Consider the following 27400-nt stretch of genomic DNA (forward strand, 5'->3'; position numbering starts at 1 on the left):
AAAGTCTTGATAAGAAACGATCCTGCTCAAAAAAAACAAAAAAAAAACAAAATACTACGAAATATTGATGACAATTAAATTTTGATTAGTAAAGATAATTTAGTTAATTAAATTTGAAAAAGTTGTAAAGAAGTTTTTATAAAAGCGGCGAAAGAAGATTTATAGAACGTTATCTACCAATGGATACTCGATTAGAACAACATTCTTAATATTTATTATAAAGTATTTGAGGGCATGGCACCCATACATTTTATAAATAGTAGTTATGACAAATATATGAGGATCCATTTGAAATATTTAATGACACTGACTCACCAGCAAGTGAGCAATCTCATTCGAATCCCAATGTGCCAGTAATTAGTGCAGTGGATTAACAATATATAAAATATGTTATGAAATTTTCAACTTAAATTATTTTGGCGATCTTCACGACTTCTATGTAATGAAAGATCCTTATAATGTATGTGATATTCTTGAATAAGTTTAATCATGCTGTTTTACTGCATATATAATAGTTAACTATGTTTGCCTACACGTACGACAGATACAATTAAAAATGACACCAGATTGTGATGAGCCGTTTATAAAGTTACCTGGAATATGATAACCATTAGGCATGATACTTAATAATAGGTATACTCAGGCACATCATGAAAATTACAATGAAAATAACGATAATTAAGGAAGATGTAATGTTGTTTACGATATGTCAAGGTGAATATCATGTGGTGTTACCTAGACACCAATATCCAATGCACATTACAAACTTAAAGTTGGCAGACGAAGCAGTAAGAAAATGGAAAAACATTTAATGTAATGATAACAAAATTTGTATCATTCTATAGGCATATATGGAAGTACAAATATATCCACACGACAAGATAAGATATTATAATTTATCGCAGCATGACGATTATTTAAATGAATTATTGCAAACTTATGAAACCAAAAGAGCAGACATAGTTTGTCATTTAACATATACAGATACTACGACTCTGTGGTCTTAAACTCAATAAGAGAAATAAGCAAAATCAACAAGGTCAGAAAAATAAAAAATATATTTATTTCATTAAGTTATAAAGTAAACATTTAAACCGAACTTCGTATTGTTAATTTAAACCTCCAATGTTCCTTAGCATTCTATCAGACGTCCTAATTAATACAATATTGAATGTGCTGATGTATCAGTTTTCTTGAGTATGCTGATGTACCAATGTTTTAATGTATCACGATGATATAATTCGGAATGCCTTTTAATGAATTAAATAATCCCAAAATAGTAGCATTGTCCAAAATGTGATTGAGCGCTTTGTAATCCCATTAAGTAGTTGTAAAATAAACGATTGCTCTCAGATTTTATCTCAACACTATGGTAACTAATTCCAAAGGCTGAAGTTAAAGGATGAATAAAAAAGTTTGTTTAATAGATCTTCATATTTTAAAAACTTAGATGCAATACAAAAAACAGAATGTGGGTAAACGGTGTGCTTGCAGAACATCCTAAGTTTATAAATACGGCTAGTGATTGAACTCAAATATCAGTAAAGAACCTTTTTTAAAAAAGTATACAAGTCAGGAAAGCTCTAAATACTTTGCTCACTACAACGGCCAAAGGTCAAACAAAAACTATATATTTAATATATATAACGCAGAAAATGACCATCGAAAATATCAACAAATTAATTTGATTTTAAAGTTTAAAAAACGTATCCTTTCGGTGAGAGGTTAAAACATAATGACGCAACAATTACTATTGTTTTTATAGCTATTTTTGCGACAGAAACAAATATATATATAATTTGTAATTTAATTCATTGCAAACAAATAGGGCAGCTCGTTATAGTTGTATAACTTGGCCCAAGTAAGATTTGTAAACATTACATCTACGTCAAATTAGAATGCGTCTAAATGTACATGAAATCAACTTAGAAATATACCTGGAATATTTACAATGATTATATACACTAAATAGAGGCGTTGGTGCTTTCGATATGCTAAGAATATGTGCAAAGTATTGACATTTATGAACATTATATGTCATCCATTCCTACAGCATTATATCGGATTGAGTAATGGTTGTCATATACCTCAATTATACTGGACAACAAGGTTTGACCTTTGCACGTTCTGATCAGTAGAATTTGTGGTAATGAGCACTGCATGTGAATGCCTGATCATACCAAAACGTACTTAAGTACAAATGAATGGTTTATTTTGCCTTTGTGCCGACACTTAATGTTTCACAAAGTAAGTGGACACACTTAATATTTCAGATGTTTAATATGTAATAGGTGCCAACAAACACCCATATGCCTTTTTTTCTTTAACAATCACTGTTGCAAAATATACTTTTTTTCACATGTGATAGCGAAGAAATTAAAAAACTTCTTGGCAAGCTTTGAGGAATGAGTTATATTCTCTCTCGAAATACAGCTTTACATAGTGACGGATAACACCTGTTCAGTTTCCTATTAAAATCTTCTTAAACTTTAACTGATTACAATTTATATCAGTTTGACTATGATACCCACCAATGTTCAAAATTTACGTTGGGTCATAGCTGGCAGAGAATGTATCTATCTATCTACCTATCTATCTATCTATCTATCTATCTATCTATCTATCTATCTATCTAATGTTGCTTCTGTGAGAGCAGCTACAAGATAATTAGTAGTGTCATGTACTTCTAGAACTCCACCATTTCTTATTGAATATTTGTCAGTTTGGTTTGCCTTTGATAAGAAAACTAGATTATACTACCTTAACTGATGTAAACGCCGGAATTCACTTCTATCAAATATTTCAATATGTTGGCAAATCGAAGCAGGTCGTTGTGTGCATTACCACAAAGTGCTGTTTATGGTTTCGAAGACAATGATATATGCTCGAATATGTCAGTTTATTATTAAAACACAGTGATATTACATAGTTATGTTATTTTGCCTAAGCATACACGGTTGACCTTTAAAAGTACAGCAATAGTTCAGGCCGGGGCAAAGTGGTCCTCATTGTACATACCTACCTTAGGAATCTTTAGTCATTATGTTTCAGTCTGAGCGTTATTTATAATCTGCGTCTGTTCGTCATAAGTTGTAATCATACTAAAGCATTTTAGATTGAAAATGTTAGCAAGTACTCTAATCTAACCGGTATCAGTATCATAAAGTCTTTTAGAACAGAGGCTGGAACCATAACGTATTCGTGCAATATGTCTCTAGAACAAAGCACTAAAGTTTGTCGTTTGCCTATAAGACGCGCAAGGCGCATGTTCCAAAACTCCTATTTAACGGTTTTGGATATTCGAATATTTGGCACTAATAATATGCTACTGACATGGCTTTTTACCTACCGTATTAGCGGGTTGTAGTGAAATGTCTCGACATAACGTTTGGAAATCGATCCTTCTTCTCCACGATTATTTTTGGCCGTAAGCCAATTTACGTCCTACAAATTAAGACAAAAACCTATAAAGCAAAATATCTTTATACCATCTGCTGCATGTTCAGGATTGCGGTATTAATTGTTGTTTTTTTAACATGTATAAAAATATAATTGCTTTGAGGCACAGAAACTGCATTTGAATTAACATAAACTCAAAACAATGTTTGAATTAAGGACGACCGCTATTAAAACATATGAGAATTTGGCTTTGTGAAAACTGATATATTGGGATAATTCGATTATATCGATTCCTAAACAAAAATGTTATATTGATCGGTTGACATTGTGCTGCAGTAGACTGACGTAAACTATACTGTCTTTAATATATAAGGTCAATTAATGTACATAGCACAGGAGATAGTATGTCTGAATTGAACATATTTGTTCTGGTTGAAGTTGATTTATACTTATCATGAACGACATAGAGCTTTTTGTACGAAGGTTTATCAAGGCGTTTGTGGAAATTATGAATAGAAATTTATTATTTAATCAAACTATTTGAAACATTTTCAGAATTTATACAGACGGTTTATTATTTTTAACATTATGATACCTAGTTCATGAACTACATGTCTTTTTTATTTTACGCTTTGGTGAGGAGACTTAAGGTAACTAAACTTCGTTAGTTATACTTGATGCCTTTATGCGATGAACTGTCGCGTAATTTATATAACAATTTCCAGCTTTATTCGTGTTAAATCTTTCTGTATTGACTACTTGAGATGATATTCACAGACACTTTCACTTTTAGCAATGCAACAACATTCGTGTACTTCATTTCAGTTAGATGGCTTATTCGTGCCGTCCTCGACTTCCATATTTAGCAAGTAAACATCGTCGATCTCAAAATCACCTGTCACAACTTGCTTGAAAAATCATGATTCATTGAAACGATTCTTCTCTGCTTTAAGTGGCAATCTCAAACGTTAGCACGAAATGGCCACCAGACGTTTCTTGCGTTTCTGTCTTTAAATGAGGTCTTTTGAATCAATATGTTGATTTCTAGCAGCATGAAGTAGGAATCGAGGAGAGTCTTTCAGTAACCCAGTAGTGCACTAAACTATATATTAGTGAACATAAATATTATAATTTAAATCAGATATAAACTGTCACACAATCTTATCCGATCTAATATTTCCATACAATCATCCGCATTTGTTTTTGAACGATGTGTTAAACTCATGGTGAACTTTCAGTTGTTTAGGTTTGATAGACAGTGCTAACGAATTTATGGATAAAAAACTCACGTGAATTTTATTTTGTTATTTATCTTAATATGCTCCAAGTTGTGATAGTATATGAATTATAAAAATAAGCTTCAGTATGCCAGATTTGGATTGTTCCGTTTACATCGCATTGCAGTTATTGCAGTCTATTAAGTTGTATTTATATTGTATTGAGCTAAACATTCTTGTATGCACAATTCATTAAAATCTGAAGTTACAATGATAATACATTAAGTCTGATTTAAACATAGATCTTGAATGCCCCATAAGGGATACGTTATGTCAAAAAGCTATCGCAATTACTTAATAATCATAAGTCAAGAATAAATGTTTATTTTATGCAAGCAAAGTTCTTCACGATCGACAAAACGTTTACTCTCCGAACTTCAAAAGAACGACGTATCTTCTCACTGTGTACTATCTTTGTTTTCTGATTGTTTTCAGCTGTAGCGATCGTCTTAGAATAAAAGTAATACTTATCTATTCATTTATATAAGTACAGTGAGGGAAATAATGATTAGTTCTTTAGAGAAATGTAATATGTATCATTCTACAACATGCTCTTTTAGGCTGAAAAATTGTTTCAGTTAGTATTGTACACACATTACCAACACTTACCACTTCTGCGGCCACAACTTGTACGACTTCCCCTTTTGAAAAGCGAAGTTCTCCTTCGCAGGGATCGTCATGGTCGCAAAGGCATCTTATGTATTCTCCTGGAACGAATTGCATCTGCAAAGATATACAAGTTCTCATTTTACAATGAAGTTCGACCGTATTTAAATTAATGAAGTTGAACTCTCTGCACAGTAGATAATAATTAGAGAACTATTTACTTACAGAGAAGTATACATGTGTTACATGGATGACCTATAGAAGATAAAAACTGATGATAGTAAACTCCACGAACATGGCTAATACTAGACATATATCCAGTTCAACGGCGTAACTATTTATCTATTTCAAATGCTCTTGGAACCTACGAGAAAACAATTTCTAGAAGAGATGATATATTGTAATAAACTTAGGGTATGTGCTATTTGCAATTACATTTATGTTTAAAGCTCAGTTAGATGTTGGTGAGTATTTGGTGTTTATGCAAAGTATTTGTTGGGAACCTATTTCTCAACCAGAGTAATTAGCCAATTTCCAGGAGCAAACGTCATCAAGTAAAATATTTACGGAACTTGAGAAACCGTGGATTAATTTCCTAAAACGGATCCTACCTAATTTCTTAACATTGAATTATCCAGATACTTTCAGGCGCACATGTCCAGCAGTTTGAGATAGGAATAGTAATTTCGATATTGTGTTTGGGTCGTACTGTTTATTGCGTGGCATGAAGTACTAATATATGGTTTGGAAAGGATTAGTAATTACCGATACAAATCTATACAAGGAGAAACCATGCAACTGTGAAATTAGAGTTTCATCCTGTGTGATTAGATGAAACTTGCTTGTAGCATGCGAGCATTTACGAACTCTTCATTTGTGAACAAATATTGTTTTGAGGTCATTGCAAAAAAAGAGGATACAATGGGACTTAACGCCAGGCTTACGCAGACAATATTTGATTCTCTCAATAGTGAGACCTCATGTTATGTAAATTTAACTTGCATTGTTTGTGACGTCTTTGACTATATGTTATGTATGGTTGTAATTTTGGATTGACCTTAGTAAAACAAATCAAGCACATGGTGTACCTGTCTAGGAACATTTATTTCCTACACAACATAATACATAGTTAACATTTATCTGTGAGTATAGCTTAAACACTAGAATCTTTATCATTCGAAGTAAACATATTTTTTGAATCTGAATTGAGGCTATTGGCATTTCATTTCGGAATTCCTGACCTTGTTGACAACTTTAAATGTTTTGGAAAATAACTGGGCTTCATCTTGGCATTAATATTGTGTTTTACCTTTTATATCAAAATTTGCTTGAAACATTATTCTTTCCTATCTTAACATTCCATGTGAAACCAGATATAATGTTGTGTTCAGTTTCTTATTTCGATTTCTTTATTTATTCAAAATATTATTCACTGGAATTACAAAATGCCCAATACCATTCTTAGCTTAATACATGACTTTGGAATTATAATGAATTCTGACAAGGACATTTTTGTTATATTATTGTGACACATCAAGGAACTGTTAACACATTGCTACGTTCTAGACTACTGCCACAGTACCACATTCTAAGCTACAGGCACATCAACACATTTAATATTTGAATTTTATTGGAACCCCGTTTATTTGGACTGATGAAAGAATTTTTAAGACTATTTGAGATTTAACTACTCACTTCGTATTATAGAGAAAAATATTATTATGGATATGTTTGTAAGGTGGGTTCTTTCATGACGTGTGGGTATTGTAAAATGTCACATAGTGAGCTAGAGAAAATTCTAATCTGGGCCCGTATAATAATGTATATAAAGCGAGAACTGGACAATTATTTAATTTTTATTTCCTATTACGGGTTATTATTGTATCTGTTCTTGTGTTAATATCAGTCTGCAGATGTGTTTAATGGTGTGTTGACATATAATCTGAGAGGAGAGATTTGTTTCGATTATTAATGTGAAATACAAAGTGTTCATTGGACTAAAATGAAATTATTTTGGATTCAATTCATAATACTGTAAATTCATCTTAAATTTTTATTTTATTCGTTTCATAATTAAATTATTTGTTAACTTTTACAAAATGTGTTAGTTTTACTTTTTTGTGTTACTTTACTTACTATGTGTAGATTGGTTGCAGAACGTTGGGTACTAGTCCCGAATACGAATTTCTCTAAAATATTTCAGAAAATTTAAATTTGTCTCCCAGTGTTTATGGTTAACAAGGTCTTCGTCCTGAAGGAAAAGCTTGCATAAACAACACAAGGAATAATTCTGGATTGCTACACCTTAGAATCATTTGGGACAGTGTACAACAAGAGATGTAACAAGAAAGATCTAACAATATAAAGTTGTGCAAAAATAATAGACGTGTTTCGTGTCAATCACACACATGCACGCGCGCACGCACACACACGCACACACACACATATATAATAATAATAATAATAATAATAATAATAATAATAATAATAATAATAATAATAATAATATATACGTTCATATATACCAAAATGGCAATGCAAACATGCCACTCAATAATATTAGTCATAATTCTCCCTTAGGACCATTTACGGGACTAACAAATTGTCGTTACATAAAGAGAGTGACTGAATGGTCTAAAGTGCTTGCTTTTTCCTATCACTTCCATTTGACCTCTATCAGCGTGGGCTCGGGCTTGTGTAATGTGAGTATGTGAGAAAGCTTACCACTAGCTTCGAGTAGGTCGGTGGTTCTTATCGGGGTTTTCCTGGGTTCTTCCTCCTCCAGTTATAACAGCAGTCATCTATAGTCTATCTTGTTATGATAAATAGTGTTAACCCATAAATCAACAACAGCAACTACATTAAGAAGTAGAAAATATTGATACACTCCCTTGTAGTAGATATGTTTGCTTTTGCACTAGAATGTCACTAGTGCTAATATATTTTAAAGGTCAACATATGAATCTTTCGACACAATCATTCTCAAAGATACAATATACGACGGTATAACATTAATATAGTTTACTTCTAAGACATTAAGAAGGCTAAAAAATTACGGATTCATTATTAAAAGAAATTTCATTTAAACGTCTGAGGTATGTTATACCAACTACCAGCGCTCTACAATTTGAAGCGCTGCTTGAAAATGTTAAAGAAATTATTATTAAACGAAGACATACAAAAGAATTGCTACCGTTATTATGTTGACCTAAAATTGCGACAAATAGATGGCACTTGAGTATCACTTTGACTTGAACAACGACAGTCGTTACTTGGTCTTGTCTGTTTCATTTGAAAGACATTACCTTTAATTTTATATTCTTTAATGTTGTAGACAATTTAGCTACGCGATACGCGGAATGTATTTAACAGTGATGAAAAAGAATCACACGGTGAGTATTCATCGTGCTTTTGGTGAATAATTATCAAACTGTTGGCAATCTAATGAAATATTTGAATTCATTGTTTAAAGGACATTTTGAAAGATAATCCGCCAATCCGTTCCTACCGTTATGTTCATCCATAAAATATAATTGTAAGGATGAGAAGCTATGCTACTATATTCAATTATTTTTGGACAGGTCAAGCAGGAATGGATGCATCTGTTGTTTTCGTAGCTGGTTACTTGACATGCCCTCACTACTAAGTAAAGGCTGACTACTGCAACCACGCGCTCTAAATCCAATGGCACAATTTACAGAAGTTGGCGCCAATATTTGCTATGAGGAGGTTGTCGATCCACGAAGTTACCAGATTATTCATTTCATACACAAAGAAAGATAGAAACAATCATATCAACCTCGTTAGACAAGGACACATTTCTTGTGTACATTTCATCTGTTTAGACCTGCACATTTTGTCAACGTAGGGTGACATCAATGTAATCACCATATTGAAAACATAAAAGTTCAGGTCATATACTCTCTGAATATGCAATTGATTTTTCATGATCTAGACAACAACTTTTCATTCACATCTGTCCACTATTAGAGAAAGAGATGGGGGAGGGGAGGATCATGGATCAGTTTGATATAAGAGTATTTGCCTAGAATAAAGTATATTATAATATTTACATGCAACTAACATTATCGGGTTCGTAAGGGAAATCTTATGTTAAATTTATCCATAGGTTTACTATTTATAATGGCATTATGAGGTAAAAAATGTTTATATGGAGATAAATGACATTATGGAATCCAAAGTTTTTATGCGTAAAATGGGAAAAAGGTCATGTGATTAGAACAAACAAAGACATATATGCAACAAAAACGCAGACACAAAATACATATATTTTTGGCAATAGTGAAATGCTATCTTGCTGGGCCTGTGAAGGGCCCTAAAATGGGCAATTGTTTTTTTTTATAGTTTCTTTGTCCCTTGTCTTTACTTCATATCACAATTTATTATCAAGTCTAAGAACATCACCTTTATATTCTTTTTCCTTAAGGGATTCAGTCGGGATGATCCATCTTCCTAAATTTGTCATACACCTTAATTCTGTTCTCTTTCAGGCTTTGGAAATATTTAGGTTTCATCTCATTCTCATTTTCCTTTCTCTCCTTAGTCTAAGAAATAATTGGTCTACAAAACATTCCTTACAAACACTACAGTATATACGACATGCAGACTAAATCATGGAACATATATCATAGAAACTATATACATTTTACACTGTTATATACATTTGATTTAATTTATATTTGATTTAATTTAATTGTTTGTTTGTAAGTTTTATTTTTTTAAATTATATTACGTGCTGTTATAATATAACTTTATTTACTGGAATAGAGTTCAGTTCTGATTGATTTTTTATATTTTTGACGTAAACAACTTTATAGAAACATTGCATCTAATGATGACATAGCTCCTGGCCCTGATTTAGAACCAGTGATAGTTTGTAGTAAATAACTTTTTTATTTTTTATTCTTTCTGCGAGTAAGAGTCATAACGTGGGTTCAAGGCCATACTTGGAATATGTGTTAAATAACATGTATCAGTTAATCTGTTTTTGAGGATTGACCCACATCAAGGCATCTGTTTTGCGTTGTATATTTATTGTTGATAGTTTGAGAAATAACAGTCATTCTTGCCTTGAGAATTTACCGTTTTTTATGTTGAGACTAGTTTTGGACTAATAATTTTGTTTTCGTCAAATTATTTCAATTTCAAGATTGTTTTCACTGGAAATACTAGTGCTCTAAATTAAGTCTTGGACAAAGACATTTATCGAAATTAACACAGAATTAAACAAAATAGAATATGATTTTCTGTGATCCATTTTAGATTTCATCAGGATTCGAACTCAGTTTCGTTAGGACATTTTATTACTCGGATTTCTATTTTTTAATTCTTCGATATTTTTGGATGTGACGCGTAAAACTTATGTTATTTTGCTCATTTTTACCTCTTTATTCTAGGGAAATAAAAATATTCGTTTAATTTTCAAAAGTTTGGTGGCTTCGCGTTTTCCTTGTTACGTTTTGTAAGATCCTAGACACATAACACAGAGAATTGGGTTGCACGACCTTGGAATAAGTCAATTTTGGATGAATTGTTTCAGTACACATTTTTCTTGTAATTTAAATTTTCCTAGGTTTTGAATTTTGTTTGAAACTTCCGGGTATTATTTTACATTTTAGAAATCTTAAGTGAAATCATCAAGCTTTTTTACAATGTCATCAAAGGTGGAGGTCTTTCTTTCAAATCCTATCCAGGAACAGTTGGACTATTTGATAAAAGACGAATTGATACAACTTGCCAGAAAATATTATTTTTATGAGGCAAACGCTTCTTTAACGAACCAAGAAATAAAATATAGTTTGGTCCAGTATTTGGTTGAAAATAATGTTTTGGTAAAAGTGTTTTGGTTTAGATCAGTAAGTCTGTTTCAGGCTCTGACATAAAAGTAAAGGAATTAAAATTAAAATACAAGATGGAATTGGAGTTAATAAAGCATGAACTTCAGAAAGTGGAAAAAACAAATGCAGTTGTAGTTACATGAAGAAGAGAAACAAATGCAGATACAGTTACAGAAAGAAGAAAACCTAATGATAACTGGAGAGAGAGGATACAGAGAAACAGAAACAAATGGAGTTACAAGCGAATAAAGAAAAAGGCAGTCACAAAAAGAACAAATGAAGTTACAGGAGAGAGAGATACAAATGCAGTAACAATCGAAGAAAGAGTGAGAGAGAAACAAATGCAAACAGAGGGGGAAGAGAGGGAATATGAATTTAAATCACAAGAAATAGAGCTGGCAAGCAAAATGCACGCTTCCGAGTCTCATACAAATTTAAATTTTGATATCACTAAGAATATTAGGTTAGTACCTCCGTTCAGATAAAAAGAAGTATACAAATATTTTCCTCATTTTGACAAAATTGCTGAAAATTTGAAATGACCAATGGAGCATTGGACTATATTATTACCATGTGCATTTACTGGTAACGTTAGTGATATTTACAATTCACGGTCACTACAAAAAAGTGCTATGATCTGGTTAAGGAATGCATTTTAAAGGGTTATGAGTTGTCTCTGAGGCTTATTGACAAACATTCCGGAACTATAGAAAGGAAACTGGACAAACTTATGGAATTTGAAAGAGAAAAAGTGCTGTTATTTGATCGATGGTGCATATCAATGAAAGATTACGAAAATGTCAGAAAGCTTGTATTACTTGAAGAGTTCAAGAACTGTGTCCATAGTGTCTTTAAGAGTTATCTTGATGAGTATAATGTCGAAACTCTGCTGGCTAGTATTTCTTACATCATAAAATTCAATAAGACTTCCACTCAGCAGCCTTCTGGTTGAAAAGTATATTAGCCTAATACGAGCCCTTCTAATTTCAATCTGGCAAAACTTTTTGAAATGAAGCTTCTGCTAAGCTTGATTATAAATCATTGTTTCTGCCTAGATGTACTTATCGCAATATGTAAGGACACGTTATTTCTAATTGCTATAAATTGATAAAATAAGCATCAGAATCAAGACAGACCTATTCCAAATGTTCTTATTTCTAAGATGTCAAGGTCACGGTCATGTAATGAAAGCAATACTTCTGTCGGGTCTAATAAACCCCAGTCTGAATGTTTTATGCAGAATTATGAAGCATTCATGTCGACGGGTTCTATATCACTCTTGGGTGATTCGGCTAATCCTATCCCTATTAAATTTATTTAGGGACGCAGGAGCTTCTATTAGTCTTTTATTATCAGGTATTTTGCCTTTTTGAGAAGTCTTCTTGCAAAAATTTGTTATCGGACTTAGTCTCAGGACTCGTTTGTCGAAACAGTGTCCGCTTTACCTGTTGAGGGCATTTATTTATTACTAGGAAATAACCTAGCTGGAGATAAGTTTGTGGTAAACCCACTTGTAACTGACAAGGCTTGTTTGGATCAGAACGTCAATCCTATTGAAAAAGAATCCCCTGATTAATACCCAGCGCGTGCAGCTACCAGAGCTATGGCAAAGAAAGTTTATGAAAATGATGTTGGTCAGAAAAAAATATTCCTTTAGCTGACACATGTATTTGTCAGGCTTTTGATGAGGTCACTTTCACTCCTTGTTTTGATCAATCAAAATGTATTGATCACGGTGATCCTCTTTTAACTACCCATTCTTTTTGTTCTAATCAGGGTACAGTCACTTGTCGCTGAAAAGGAAAAAGAACCCGAGATCTCCTGTTTGTTTCTAAGGTCCATTTGTGAAACTGACGCTACTCAAGTACTTGTCTGTTAGTTCATTAAAAATGGAATTCTTATGAGAAAATGAGTCTTCAGTGAACTTTCAAATTGTATTTCCAAAATCGTACAGACAAGAAAGTCTTAGTCTGGCCTATGAAACTCCTTCGGCTGGTCATTTAGGGATTAATAAGACTTATCACAAGATCGTGAATCACTTCTTTTGGCCAAAAGTCATAATGAGGTTGGTAAATACTGCAGATCTTGTCATACCTGTCAAATAGTAGGAAAACCCAATCAAAAGATACCTAAATCTCATCTTGAACCTATTTCTGCATTTGAGCAACCATTTATCAGGATTATGGTAGAATGTGTTGGTCCCTTACATAAGACAATGTCAGGTAGTCAATACGTTTTGACTATAATGTGTGCGACCATAAGGTTCCCAGAGGCAATTCCTTTGACAAATATTAAATCTAAAACAGTAGTAAAAGCTTTGATAACGTTTTGTTTTACTAATTTTGGCCTTGTTAAATCTGTTCAATCTGATCTGGAATTTTCCATCAAGTTATATACGAATTAGGCATTCAATAAATCAGATTTTTAGTCTATCACATTGACAGCCATGAGGCTTTAGAAAGATGTCATCATACATTGTAAAATATACTTGGATCATAATATTTTTATACGGGTAAAAATTGGGATGAAGGCATTTATTTACTTGTGTTTGCTGTTAGCGAATCAGTTCAAGAATCTTTAGGATTCAGTCCATTTGAACATGTTTTCGGGCACACTGTGAGTGGACAATTGAAGTTGTTGCAAGAAAAATGTCTTTCTAATGAAGATACTGAAATTAATCTTCTCGATTATGTTTCGAAGTTTTAGTATATGTTGTCAATGGTTTGTGAGGTTGCAAGCGCAAATCTGCACTATACGCATTCAAACATGAAATTAAGGTCTGACAAAGCTCAAAGGGAAAGAAATTTCAGCCTGGTGTTAGAGTTCCGTCTCTCTTGCCCACACCACAAAGTCGTCTTAAAGCCAAGTTTTATGGTCCCTACATAGTTGAAAAGAAAGTAAATGATTTAAATTATATAATGAATACTCATGGGAGGCAAAACCAAAAACAACTTTGCTACATAAACATGTTAAAGGGGTATATTGAGAGAGATAGCCATGCTAAACATGCAATCAATCCCACTCAGTGAAGATTTAAGTGAAGGAATAACAACGTACTCTAATGATTTTGGAGTGAAACATCTTCGGAATTCATAAGTTAAATTTGATCTGGACATATAACTTTCACGTTTGCTACATCAAGAAAGAAATGAACTTAAACATTTATTATTTGAATATGAACACTTATTTCCAGATGGTCCTAAACGAAGAAACACAATTTTCCATGACGTTCAAATTCTGATTTCCACACCTGTGAAACAACATTCGTACATGATGAACCCTCTCAAACATGAATACTTAAAACATCATTATTTGCTCGATATCGATTTACTAGAGCCAAGTAAATGTGACTGGAGTTCATAATTTATTCTTTCTCCGAAACCAGATAACACGTTCTGTATATGCACTGATTATAGCAAGACGAACAATGTGACTAAAACAGATTAATTTCCATTACCAAGAATCGATGATTGCATTGATAAAATCGGAAATGCCAAGTATTTAACCAAATTTGACCTTCTGAAAGGATTTCGGCAAGTTCCACTGACACAAATAGCAAAGGAAATTTCGGCATTCGTGAATCCAGATGGACTTTATAAATATAAAGTTATGCCGTTTGGGAAGAAGGGTTTGCCAAGTACCTTTCAACATTTCATGAATATGATTACCTAGAGTCTAGATAACTGTGATGCTTATATCGTTGATGTCATAATCTACAGCGACACATGAAATGTACATTTAGCGACAATTCGGAAATTCTTTGACAGACTCACTGATGTAAGTTTAACAATTAATACATCCTAAAATGAGTTCTGCCGTGCTGGAGTAACATTGTTTGGACATATTGTGGGACATGGTTAAACCTATAGATGCTAAGGTCAGGGCTATCTTTGAATTCCCTGTAACTGTTAGTAAGAAGCAACGGATGCGATTTGTAGGTATGGCTGGATGCTATTGGACATTTTGTTCCAATTTGTCTATAAATGCTGAACCCCTGAAAATTTGTATTGAGGAAGAAAAACAAGTTTCATTGGTTTGATAATGGAAAGCCATACTTGAGTGCATCAGTTCTTACAGCTCCAAATTTCAGCGAATTATCTGTTGATGCAAGTGATGTTTGGATTGATTCAAGAAGACGAAAATAGTGTTGATCACCCATTTTTAATTTTTTTAAGAAATTAAATAAGCACCAAAGAAATTATTCAACAATCGAAAAGGAAGAGAATGAATGTTTGACTTTGATATTGGCATTACAAATTTTTGAAGTTTACATTAGTTCAGCGCCTTCTTCGATTATTGTGTTTAGGGATCAAAAACCCCTTACTTTCATCGACAAGATGAAAAATAAAAATCAAAGACTACTAAGGAATATAACATTAACAACATATCAAGGGAAAGATAACATAATAGCAGAAGCGCTTTCCGGTGTATAGAAATATATTTTTCAAGTATAATTTGTATCATTAATAAGATGTATTCTGATGTTATTTTCAAACCACATGTATGATTGATCTCTGGCAAAAAGTTAGCTTTATTATATGAATCTTTTCTTTTCGTTTTATTGGGGACGTATTATGTATGTTTGATTGAATTTATATTTAATTTATTTGTATTGTTTGTACGTAAGTTTTAAAGTATTTTATTACATTAATTGCTATTGTAATGTAACTTGAATTTGCCGAAATAGAGTTCAGTTCTGACATATTTTTTTAATAATTTTGGCGTAAACAACTTTATAGAAACATTGAGTGTAATGCTAACCTAATTCCTGCCATATATTTAGAACCATAAATAGTTTGTAGTAAACAACGTTTTTTAAAATTCTTTCTCAGACTAAGTGGCATAAAATAGAATTAATGCCATACTTGGATTACGTGTTAAATAACATGTACGAATTAGGTTCTTCCAGAGGATTGACCCACATCCGGGGATCTTTTTTGCGTTGTAGCTAGAATTATTGTTGATGTTTTGAGAAATAATAGTCATTCTTGCATTAACTTAAAGTGTTTTATGTTGTGACAAGTTTTGGGCTAATTATTTTGTTTTTGTCAATTTAATTTTGGATGTCAAGATTGTTTTCCCTGGAAATACTAGTGCTCTAAAACATATATCAGACAAAGACATTTATCGAAATTTACACAGAATTCAAAAACTGGAATATTATTTTCTGTCATTTAACAAATATCTGTTGAGTACGACGCTGACCACAGCATATGTCATCGCTTCCATTTTGGATTTCATTGGGATTAGAACACATTTTGATTATGACTTTCTATTACTAGGCCTTCTATTTTTTAATTCTTAGATTATTTTTGGATTTGATTCGTAGAACCATAATTTCTTTTTCTCATTTGGTGTCTTCACTTTGTTCTTGTTTCTTTTGTAAGAGCCTTAACAAGTAGCAACGTACTAGTACGTTATAGCGCAACAACCACACTATACTACAAACACATTATTCCTTACTATATTTTTTCCGAAAATACAATGACAAGCACATACATGCACCTACAGAACACACACTATCAACACATTTACTTTTCAAGCATGCAAGGGTATGCAGTGTTTTTAGACACACTACTAAAACGTTTCATACAAATGCACACTTAGGATCTGAAGGGGTCTTTTGCTTGAGTAAAGATAAAAACATACAACACAAACATGTACTAAATGTTTCTGGCAAATAGAAGAGCCGCCTTTCAAAAGATCTGGTTTGCCCTGAAAAGAACTGATTTGTTTTTACAATTCTCGTTTAGTTTCTGCTTGGACGCTGCTGTAACTGCTGGCTTCACCATATAATATATTCTGATTCTTCTAAAGAAGAATGATAATCCACTTTATATTCCACTTCTCCATGTTGTTGCTGCCTGATTCGGTCCCAAACCACTTGAGTTTCATTCATCTTTGAAATCAGATCTTGGAAGTCGAGATTTTGTTTACAAGTCAAGGATGGATGGCCGGACTGGCAAATGCACTTCGTTATATGCCTCAAGCATAGACGCAACGGAACCCATCCTTGCATTTTGCAAAGGTGATTGAAAACATGAACCAGAGTGAAATAAATGGGAACAGAACATTCATATAGTGTCAATAAAAAAAGCATACATCAGTTGTATTTTAAAAAAAGATATTTTGTTAACAAGAAGAAGGTTCTCAAACACAAAAATACATATCAAGAATTCAACAATTTTAAACATGAACGTGTCTACAAAGCTGACAATGTTTTGGAGTGATACTCGACTTTTACTTACCTATATTTTTGCGATAACCATGCAAACTACAATTCATTGTTAATGATAAAAGATAGACATATTCTTTATAAAACCTTCGTTCTGATCTATCATCGTTTCTATAGAATACACATTCAAACAATTCACTAAATATTCTAAGGGATATATATACAAGACTTAATTGATAAAGAAAAGAATACAATATTGTCCACACATCATGGAATCTTTTCCTTCGAATCTCACTTCATTCAATCAAGTCCATACAGCATTTCTTCTCATAATGCCAATGACGGTTGATAAGAATCGAAATGGCCCACAACTTGATCGTTGGGAACGTGGACGGCCAACAATGCATTCCTGTTTGATTGCTCTTGTCTGTGTTGATGACATAGGCTTGAGTGACTTGACGTTTTCTGATGTTCTCATGTTGACGTTCATCTCAGAAGGTAGAGAAGTTCCAAGTTTCCATTTTGTTCTTTTTGTTTTCACAGATAATAATGAGTCATCAATTCAATCCTAACATTTTTCTTGAAAATGTCCCTGAAGGTTCTGCGGTTTGAATTTGTACGCTATGACAAAAGTGATTTGATGCGTTTGATCTTCAGAGACTTCAATGGATGGGACGATTAGTCACACAAGTCTTTATACCATTTATTAAAATCCACTTTCTGTTCGTAGATGAGACTCCAAGCGTCATCCAGATCTCTTCCAATTTTAATCTGCATCATCATCAGCAATGTATCGTGTTGAATCTGATTGGAATGATCATTTTGACATGCAAAACATGGGTCAAAGCTGTAATACCTTCAGCCAGGTGCTTACCAAAACAGGAAACTTGTTTTTGGTCAGGCCATCTCGACATTATGACAGTCTTTTTGTCCTTTTTCTTATGCAGTTTGTTCTTTTTCTTGTTATGGTTCAAACACTTCATCGTCAACTATCTTGAAATATGGTCCGTATTCCAAGGATGGTTCGCATTGTTCCATAGCTTTTAATAGTCTAGAATCGCTTCTCTCAGACTGATGATTTTCAGAGTGTTTTCAGATTCTGCATACAAGGTGACATTCACCGTGTTGGCTAGAACTTCTACAAACTGAAGTTCCACAGGAAGTTGGTTTGTTTTTAAACTATGAAATGGCCCTCGTCACTACCATAGTTAGGATTGAAATCAATGGCCCCCAAAGCATATCCTTCTTCAAAATGCTCGTCACAAATGTGCGACTGGTGTTAATACCCAGCTGTGTGTTGGCTTCATATAGGGAGAAGTAGTATCTCAAGTAAATTTTCTGCTCAAAGTTAGGTTCTAAAGGTCTGTAGAAAAGGTCTCACCAAGTGTACTGACATCTATCTTGGATGCCTTATAGTGTTTGAACTGGATACGCGTTTGATCGTGGGCTCCGTTGATAGCTGCATTTCTTATGATGCCAGGGATTGAAAAGACTCTTCGCATATCATCTTCTTCCTCTAGCATATGTGTGACTACCCCAGCCTTGACCACTGTCGATTTAGTCATTTCGTTTTAAGCATACTGGCGAAAGCGTTGCATCTGTTGCAAGACTTGGCTGTACCGATGCATTTTATTCCGTTTCTAGAAAATCGATGAGATCCATAAACGTTTGTAATTCTTGTTGTACTTGTGACATCTGGGTGATATTAGAATTCGAAGGTAAATAATGTGTCCATTGTTCATGCCCACAATGGAATTCCATCTATTGTTGTAGGGTACTAAAGTCAGCATCGGCTTCCATGGTATACTTAGGTATACGTAAGAGATCTTTTATATCCCCAACATGCCTACTACCAGTCGCATAGCAATCGGTCGTAACAAAAGAGCAGCCTCTTTCAGCATTGGTTTTATCAACATGGCTATAAATCCTCTGCGTTGCAACAGCATACTATCTTTTGACTTATGAGTATTTTTTGATTGACCATTTAGCGAAAAATGATTCGATGTTTTTGCTAATCGTTCTTTCCGTTGCTTGGATTCCGTTACATTTTAAGTCATTCATGCAACCTTGACACACATTACTGATGATTTCGTTAAGTGTCATTTGAAAGAGTTATTTTTGCAAGAGTGGATTAGATTTTATCAGTACCGAAACCACGTTCAAACGTTTGGCTAAGGGAGGAGGATTTGTTTTCTTTTGCCTTTTCGGGAAGAAATGGTGGTGTGCACTTATGGGTAAGTGAAATCTTTTACTTTCAGGAGCGATAAAACACAAAAGTGAATCGTCTGTCACACATCATATTTTATATTTGTCTCCAACAATAGTCCGTACGTCATATCATTTTCATAATCGGCCTCACTTGACTTTGGGGGTTTTGCAATGGACTAAATCGTGACATTTCTAGTTCAGACCAATCCAGTAAGCTTTGTAATATCCATGTACCGTCTTGGAAGAGGGCATTTGTAGCGACGTAACTGCTACAGAAGAAGAGGTCATCGTCATTGGAGAAGCTGCTTTACAAACAGGGTTGTCATAGGTTCATGAAATAGGACAATTCATGTGTTAAATCGGGTTTGGCTGCCACCATGAACGAGAACAAAAACGAAGAAGCTGAAGACAAGGTCACCGAGGGACATGGTTCAGAGAAGTATGGTTTCGTCAGAGCAGCAGAGGCTCGTTTGTGGTTAAATCTGTCTTATTGGGACTTTTCTTTTTCTTGGTCTTTTTTCCATTGGGTGTGTGTTACTTGTGGCACCACCTTCTTCTGGAAGAAACCACTTTCTTGGTAACCGCTTGTGCATTCGGATTCCAGTGTAAGGGGAAACAAATGATGACACCAAAAATAGATGCTGGACTCAGGTTTCAGAACCATTTCTTGTTTGGTCTGAGTATCGATTCCATGATCTGCCAGGTATCACAAAGCAACTTTATGTTTGTCGTAAAAGCATTTGGGTTGATGTTGGATGTGGATGGTGCCTTAAAACAATTTTAGGTGAACTTGATGGTAACATCAAAGGATCCGTGAAATAAACATCCGTGAAAGTCATAGACGATCTTCTCAACTTCTAAATCTCATCTATCCACCAAATGATTGCCAAATTGTATATTCTCCCCTCCATTACTGGCATGTTGGATCTACTTCTCTTTTTTACGTGTATCAACGGGTGATGGACTGGGAAAATTGAGACCCTATGATGGTCATGTGTTCTCAGGCATTAATCTGTTGCCGGTTTATGTTGTGATGGTAGCGACTTCATTCAAAGGATCTATACCTCCGTGCTTCATACACAAATGCCGAATGTTTTCAAAATTACAGCGTATAATATTAACATACGACCGACAACACTTTAACATTTATTCCGAAACATGAATGTATTTTCTGGGTCGTATCAGTAACCATCAGTTAATTGCGGGGGGCCCGCGTATTTAAAAAGTGTTCCATTCATGGTGAGGTTGAAAAAGTTGGCATTTTGCTCTGAATAGTATTGCAGACGAAAATTGGGAGCGATCCCACTGTCCCATCGATGACAGTCCCCGTCCTCTTGGCTGTAAGTGTCGTCTATAGGGTCGGGTAAAGTCGGGAAGAGTACTGGGTCCTCGAAATATTGTTCACGTTCTCCTGGAATCTTGCTAAAATGAGGACAATTAAAAGATGCACTTCTCGCGAGACCGATGGCCGGCGCAAAACGTAGTGGTGTGAATGCCGGTCTCTTATATTTATTTGAAATTAAAAAAGATGAAATAAATTTCCTTGCTTCTTTCTCTTTCTGATATTTATACTGATCAGGTTAGTATTTTTGGATGCAATATTCATGTTCAAAATCCACGATTTCCTCACAGTTACGGCATTGCTTGTTTCCTTAGCAAACATTGGCCTTGGCATACTTGGTGCAAATGAGTTATCTAAAGGTAGAGCACACTCGCAATAATTTACAAGAACATTTCTATTGTTGATCTTGCGTCATGCAATGTTGTAAGAATCACGTATGTCTGCCAAAAGTATATGGCAAGCTGAGCAGTGAATTAATTAACTTCGTAAAGACAGGGTTTAGAGTCTAGCTAAACAGATCCGACATCTCTCTCCGCAATGCATGTGTTGTCCCAATCAACAAATTCTTGATCCCATTGATCACAATAATACGTGTATCCGAGAAATCCGGTAATACAGGTAATTGGATTGAACTGGTCTTGATTATGGTAGACATTACTTTATTTTCCGTCTGGGCAATCGGGCTCTGGAAACAACAGCAATCTGCGAACAACTTGAGTATAAAAAGCGTGCAATTATATAAAACGACTCAGATGCCTATTGCTGATCAGCTGTAATCAATGTTGTGCGCTACGTGTCAATGCTGTTGTTATTAGATAGTAACTATCGGAAAATGTCGATTGTATCGCATCAATACGTTTGGAGAATAACCGAAAACGAATGGAATTAAGAGCATCTTCGGCGCCTGAATTAACGGGTGGCACCTCCTCATTCTAAGCTGAATATTTAAACGTCGTTTAAACCTAACATCTTGATTATTTCGAAGAACGGTTCATGTCAGATAGCTTTTGCAACAAATGATTTCCTTCTTTTAAACCTTTAGTTAGATTGGAAGAATGGTGAACTTTATGAAAAACGGTGGTATTGGGACTATAAGCTTGTCTGTTATAAGAATCAAACTAATCACAGCTGAGTAAAGCTGAGTGATATTAAGGCTCTCAAGTACGTAGATTTACTACTAATTTTGCTCAGTTGCTGGCGAGTTACAACTTTTATTTTTCCGTTACATATCAAGTCGCCAAACTAGGTAAGCATTTTAAGGGATGTTGCAGACCTTTGTGAGCAAATAGTAGCTGCTAAAGCGCTTTATCTCTCCAATATTATGATTCACATTTTTCCATAAATAAGGAGGGGGGAGATAAATAACAGCCCTTCAATATCAACGGAAGTTCTAGCAAGTCCGTCTGAACTGGTTCACACTGTCAGCGTCAATAGTTATTTCTCCTGGGTCCTGCGTTATATTGGATTGGGAGTTTATGTTTTTCCTAGGTTCTGGATCTAAAATTCCTTTCCTTTGTCCCTGTAAATTTGTGCGGAGATGTGTCTGCAATATTTTTTTCAGAACTAATCATTGTGCTAATGTTGGAAATGAATTGTAAGTGATGTTATTATGCTGGCATCAAACATCAGTGGATGTGACTATCGATAAGCTAAATTGATAAAGGTTTACAATTATGAACATAAATAATATAGGGTGTCGTCTGAAACAGATTACATATCGAAATATCATAAAAAATAACAAAGCGCTTTCCCATAGAATATACAGTACGGGTTTCCCTTTAAATTACAGTTTCCACGGAGATTCCGAAAAACAAATGTACCCAAGAGGAATCACATACTGATATTTCCAACCTGAATCACCTCATCACATTGGAACATATAAATAAAACTTCAACAGTCGAGAGAGATAAACGCTAGCGGTTGGCTCTGGTGCCATGTTAGATGTAAAATAATTCGTAGTAGACGTGTTTTGCACTCGGTAATTTCATGTTATAAGCGGTGTAATAATGAACACTTTCGTGTGGATTGAGACAGACCATTCCTCGAGTCGAAAACGCTTGGTATAAAAGATATTGTTTACAAAGAGGTTCATTAGTGATGAGTTCTATGGTAAGAGTTTGCTCTGTATCCTGAGATTGCAGAGGCGTTTTATCGTTCGTCTTTATACCATAGTATGTCGTTTTGTTAGTTGAGAAAATAGCCTGTCTGCTTCCAGCTGTACTATTGCATGGTTTTCAAAGTCTGATGTGGTACAGAAAGGCCACATTTCCGATGAATATTATAGAATTGGTAAATGTACATTAACAATATTTTATTCAGATTACGTTTTGATAATACATATTTAAACTTTCTTAATTATAAAATTAGCATATATTCATAACTGATTATTGATTAAATATGGTCGCTCCATGAACCAAAGGATGAACAAATAATTTTCAGATGTTGATGTGATGTAATAAAACCATTTCTTCACCCACAAATTTCACGTATATTATGTATTTCAGGTCCTTGTTGATAAAAATAGCACATTTTCTTTTAGATGGATTACAGTTAACAGTCTAAATGTTTGCCTAATAGATAGTTATTATTATTATTGTCTGTTATGACAAGCCACTTGTGTGATATACAGCAAACTGAAAGCAGGAATCACTAAGAGGTAAAGTAGCATGCGATTGCGCCAAAAATGCCACAATGTTATATGAGATATTCAAGTATTGAAACAAGAAAAAAATGAGAACAAAGAAATACGTAAATGTTATAACTGATATGTGCACAATAAAGAAAACATTATTAGACCTGTTCTAAACGGTGCTATGCTCAAGGAACGTATCTATCTACAAATAAAATTGTACGTTCATGCTGTCAGGATACAGTTAGGAGTAATATATTATGCAATGGAGACGTCTTCATGTAGTTACACTGTTCCAAACGGTGCTATGCTCAAGGAACTTATCTATCTACAAATAACATTGTACGTTCATGTTGTCAGGATACAGTTAGGAGCAATATATTTTGCACTGGAGACGTCTTCATGTAGTCATAGGAGGAGTTAGTGATATATTTTATAAATGCTAAACGTTTTATTATTGAAATTATTTAAAAGCAAAACCTAATATTTTCCATACTGATATGATGACAACTTCGTGTGATAAGGAATATATATATATATATATATATATATATATATATATATATATATATATATATATATATATATATATATATATATATATATATATATGTTGTTCTCGCTTTAATCTATATTGTATTTACATTCATTTCAGAAACTGGAAATAGTGTGCATAATAGATGATGGTGGTGTGAATGTATATATTTGGAAATGTTCGTAGTTGCATTAGATTTGCTTGTCTCACATTTTCTCTCCAGACTTTGTTAACTTTGCAAAATTTATTTCACTATTTTAATGAAAACAGTGTAATTAAGGAAAGTTTTATTCCAAAAGAGAAAGAAAAATGCAAACCTCTATCCCTCCATCGTGGAAGAAATCAAGCCGACTGGATAACTGCAGACATTATATGGATAAACGTTTCATCTGTGCCGATGCGTTGGATCTGAAATAGATTTGATTTATGAATAATGATGACCTGTTTTGAACTTTGTGCAAATATCTAAGTAACCCTGAATGTTTTGAAAATATTTAATGTCATCAGACTCACCAGACCAATGTCATAATATGTCCTCGCCAAATATAGACGATATAGATTTTGTATATCAAATACTATATTTATAGACACGATATTAATGTTCACAAATCCTTCAGGTTTTCTGAGAGTGAGTACAGGTTCAAATTAATTTTCAATGACAATATTTGATCCATTTGGCATGATTGGTACAAGTGGCATCTCCCACTAATTCTAAATTTTCAAATACAAACGATCTTTGTTAATTCTGTGTAATGGACATTAACATAAAATGTTTACAATTACAATATTTAAATTGTATTCTTTATATATATATATATATATATATATATATATATATATATATATATATATATATATATATATATATATATATATATATATATATATATATATATATATATATATATATATGTATATATGCACCAACATGTGATATTTAGTCGTCATTAAATGCAAAGCATACTGGTAACGGAGAGTACCTTCATAGTGATGGGCATTCTAAAATAATTAACATTATGTATATTTCATTATTATTAATTACGCTTAGACAATGCGTGGATGATGTACATATTGGTTACATTGTATTGATTGTAAAGTAAACAACATAATGAATAAAGTCTCTGAATTTATTTTCACATACGCGTACTATGTGCAATTTACCATCAACATCTAGACACAAGAGTCGGATCTCAGTGTAAAATTATTGTACACTCTTGTGTGAACACATACAATGTAGTGTTGGTTACCAAGCCCTTAGGAACAAATTAGCATGAGCCCTGCAATAAAATGCACGAGATTGAATAAATAATCTTCTGATACAGATTGTCAGTGGAAACAAGACAACGCTGATCAGTATTCCAATAGTTTATCAAGGTAACAAAACCGGTGTCGTCACTATAGTTTGTTGCATGCCCATGTTACAGAGCAAAGTGGGTTTCTTTTTCTTATATGAGTGAACCTGATAACTTTTGCACCATATAGGCTGGTTTTCTTGTTTTAAAATAGTTAATGATCTGATACATATACCGAACATCAAATATATATTTTGTGTAGTGACACAACTGGACACTACTTATTCACAACACCACTTTTTGATGTTATTCTAAGCAAATAAAATAATATCAATCGTTATTTATGTAGTACAGACTAACAATAAGAATGATGTTTGCATTTCAAGAGATGAACACAATGTTGTTACATTATTGTTGTACGTAAGTAGTTAAATTCAATGATTGTAATAGTCTATCTCACGCGTTTCTTTATTTCATTTTGTTTCTGTCATATGACATAGCTATTTGCAAACGAATAACAAACACTTCAATTCCAAAAACCATGTATCATATTTGAACCAATGGATTTAAGCAATGGCAATGTTAAAGACCGATATACAAGTCTGGCACGACCAATAACAAAGTAATACACTGTGAGTTATTTGACCGGTAAATACAGCAATCCTGTATGTAGCCAGTGTAACCTGAATTACATTCATCCAAAATGCATGTCATATCTTTGGGACCAAGATTTTCCTCTCACTAACTATACATTAGAAAGAAAAAAAAAATCAACAAGTGATGATGATACCATATTATGATAAGCAGCATATTTAATGAGGTAAAATTTTTAGAGTCAAGAGATCTAGAGAAGATGGCATTTAATTTGTCTTTAACATCACAGTCTAATTTCTAAATCATGTCCGATTCATAGGACAATCGTTTCAACAACACGTAAAGAATCCAAAATATGATATAGTCACGGAGACCATGAGCCATTTTAGTTACATGGAACCAACATATTTAAGAAACGATATTTTTCGGTACGAGTACATAAATTCCTATAAATGTTTAATCGAAACTTAATTACTATCATTAGATAAATTTTATCCAGTTCACAAAGCATCAAGTAGAACAAATGCTAATTAAACTATATAAAATTAGTCATTTAGCATATCAGACTGAACTCTTATTGTGACGTAGCTGTCTGCTAATTATATATCAAGAACGGAACCTTTGTGCTAAGCAACAATTTTGACGACATTTTTTTTATTTCGTTATGAATATTTATAAACTAAATACAGTATTATTTAATGCATTTAAGCTAGCTTATGATGATAACTTGAAACAAAAATATAGTAGAATTCGAATTTAAAAGATTCTATGAAATTGACGCAAATCATAAGAACCACATGAACGTAGATGGACACGTAAGTAATGATCGGCACTTGAATATATCATGATCAATATAGTTTATCATTTAACTCATCTCCGAACATGTTCATGTTTCAGGCACGTGTCAGTTAGTGCCTGTCAGAAATATTAAGTTGGCAATCAAGCCACAAAACAATTAGGTCATTAGATCTAGAAACATGGCTACAAATCTAAAATTCTTACGCAAATGTAACCGATATCTATGAAAACAATTTAATTCCACGTAGTCGAAAGAATGTATGACAAGTGCTGATGAAGCTATTTTCGATATCAATATGATTTATCACTGGCAAAGAGAATGATCATAGGAAATGGTTTGATGTTGATATGTTTCAAGAGCTAAAACAACAAACCATCAAGACCAATTGTTAGAAGTTGCTTCGTGCGTGTGTATGACTTTTACAACAAACTTAACACTGTGACTAAAATAAAACAAACTGCCTTTTGAACTTAGTTGTGGGGGAATCACGCGTAAGATGACTAAATAAGCATCTCTGTTATCTGGTAATTAAATATATAATTTTAGATAGTTTCCATATGCTGCCCAGCCTGGCGGACATGCATGCATGCTAAAATGTCATAAAATATCTGCAAACACTTAGTCATTTTACTTTGTTTTGTTATGTTTTGGCAGGCATAAATTGCACATGTTCATTGGATCACCTG

The 27400-nt window shown here is 33.5% G+C and overlaps 1 long non-coding RNA gene across 1 annotated transcript; it reads right to left on the reverse strand.

Moving 5' to 3' along the window:
- Positions 1 to 3349: 3349 nt before the first annotated feature.
- On the reverse strand, positions 3350 to 24439 carry LOC149797454 (uncharacterized). The gene is made up of 3 exons (XR_016421524.1): positions 24347 to 24439; positions 5286 to 5399; positions 3350 to 3444 (listed from the first exon to the last, which is right to left on the reverse strand). It is a non-coding gene; the product is annotated as an uncharacterized LOC149797454 (long non-coding RNA).
- Positions 24440 to 27400: the final 2961 nt, after the last annotated feature.

Source organism: Sinohyriopsis cumingii, chromosome 6, assembly GCF_028554795.1.
Source record: "Sinohyriopsis cumingii isolate HCF-2022 chromosome 6, ASM2855479v2, whole genome shotgun sequence".
NCBI classification, from domain to species: Eukaryota; Metazoa; Mollusca; class Bivalvia; order Unionida; family Unionidae; genus Sinohyriopsis; species Sinohyriopsis cumingii.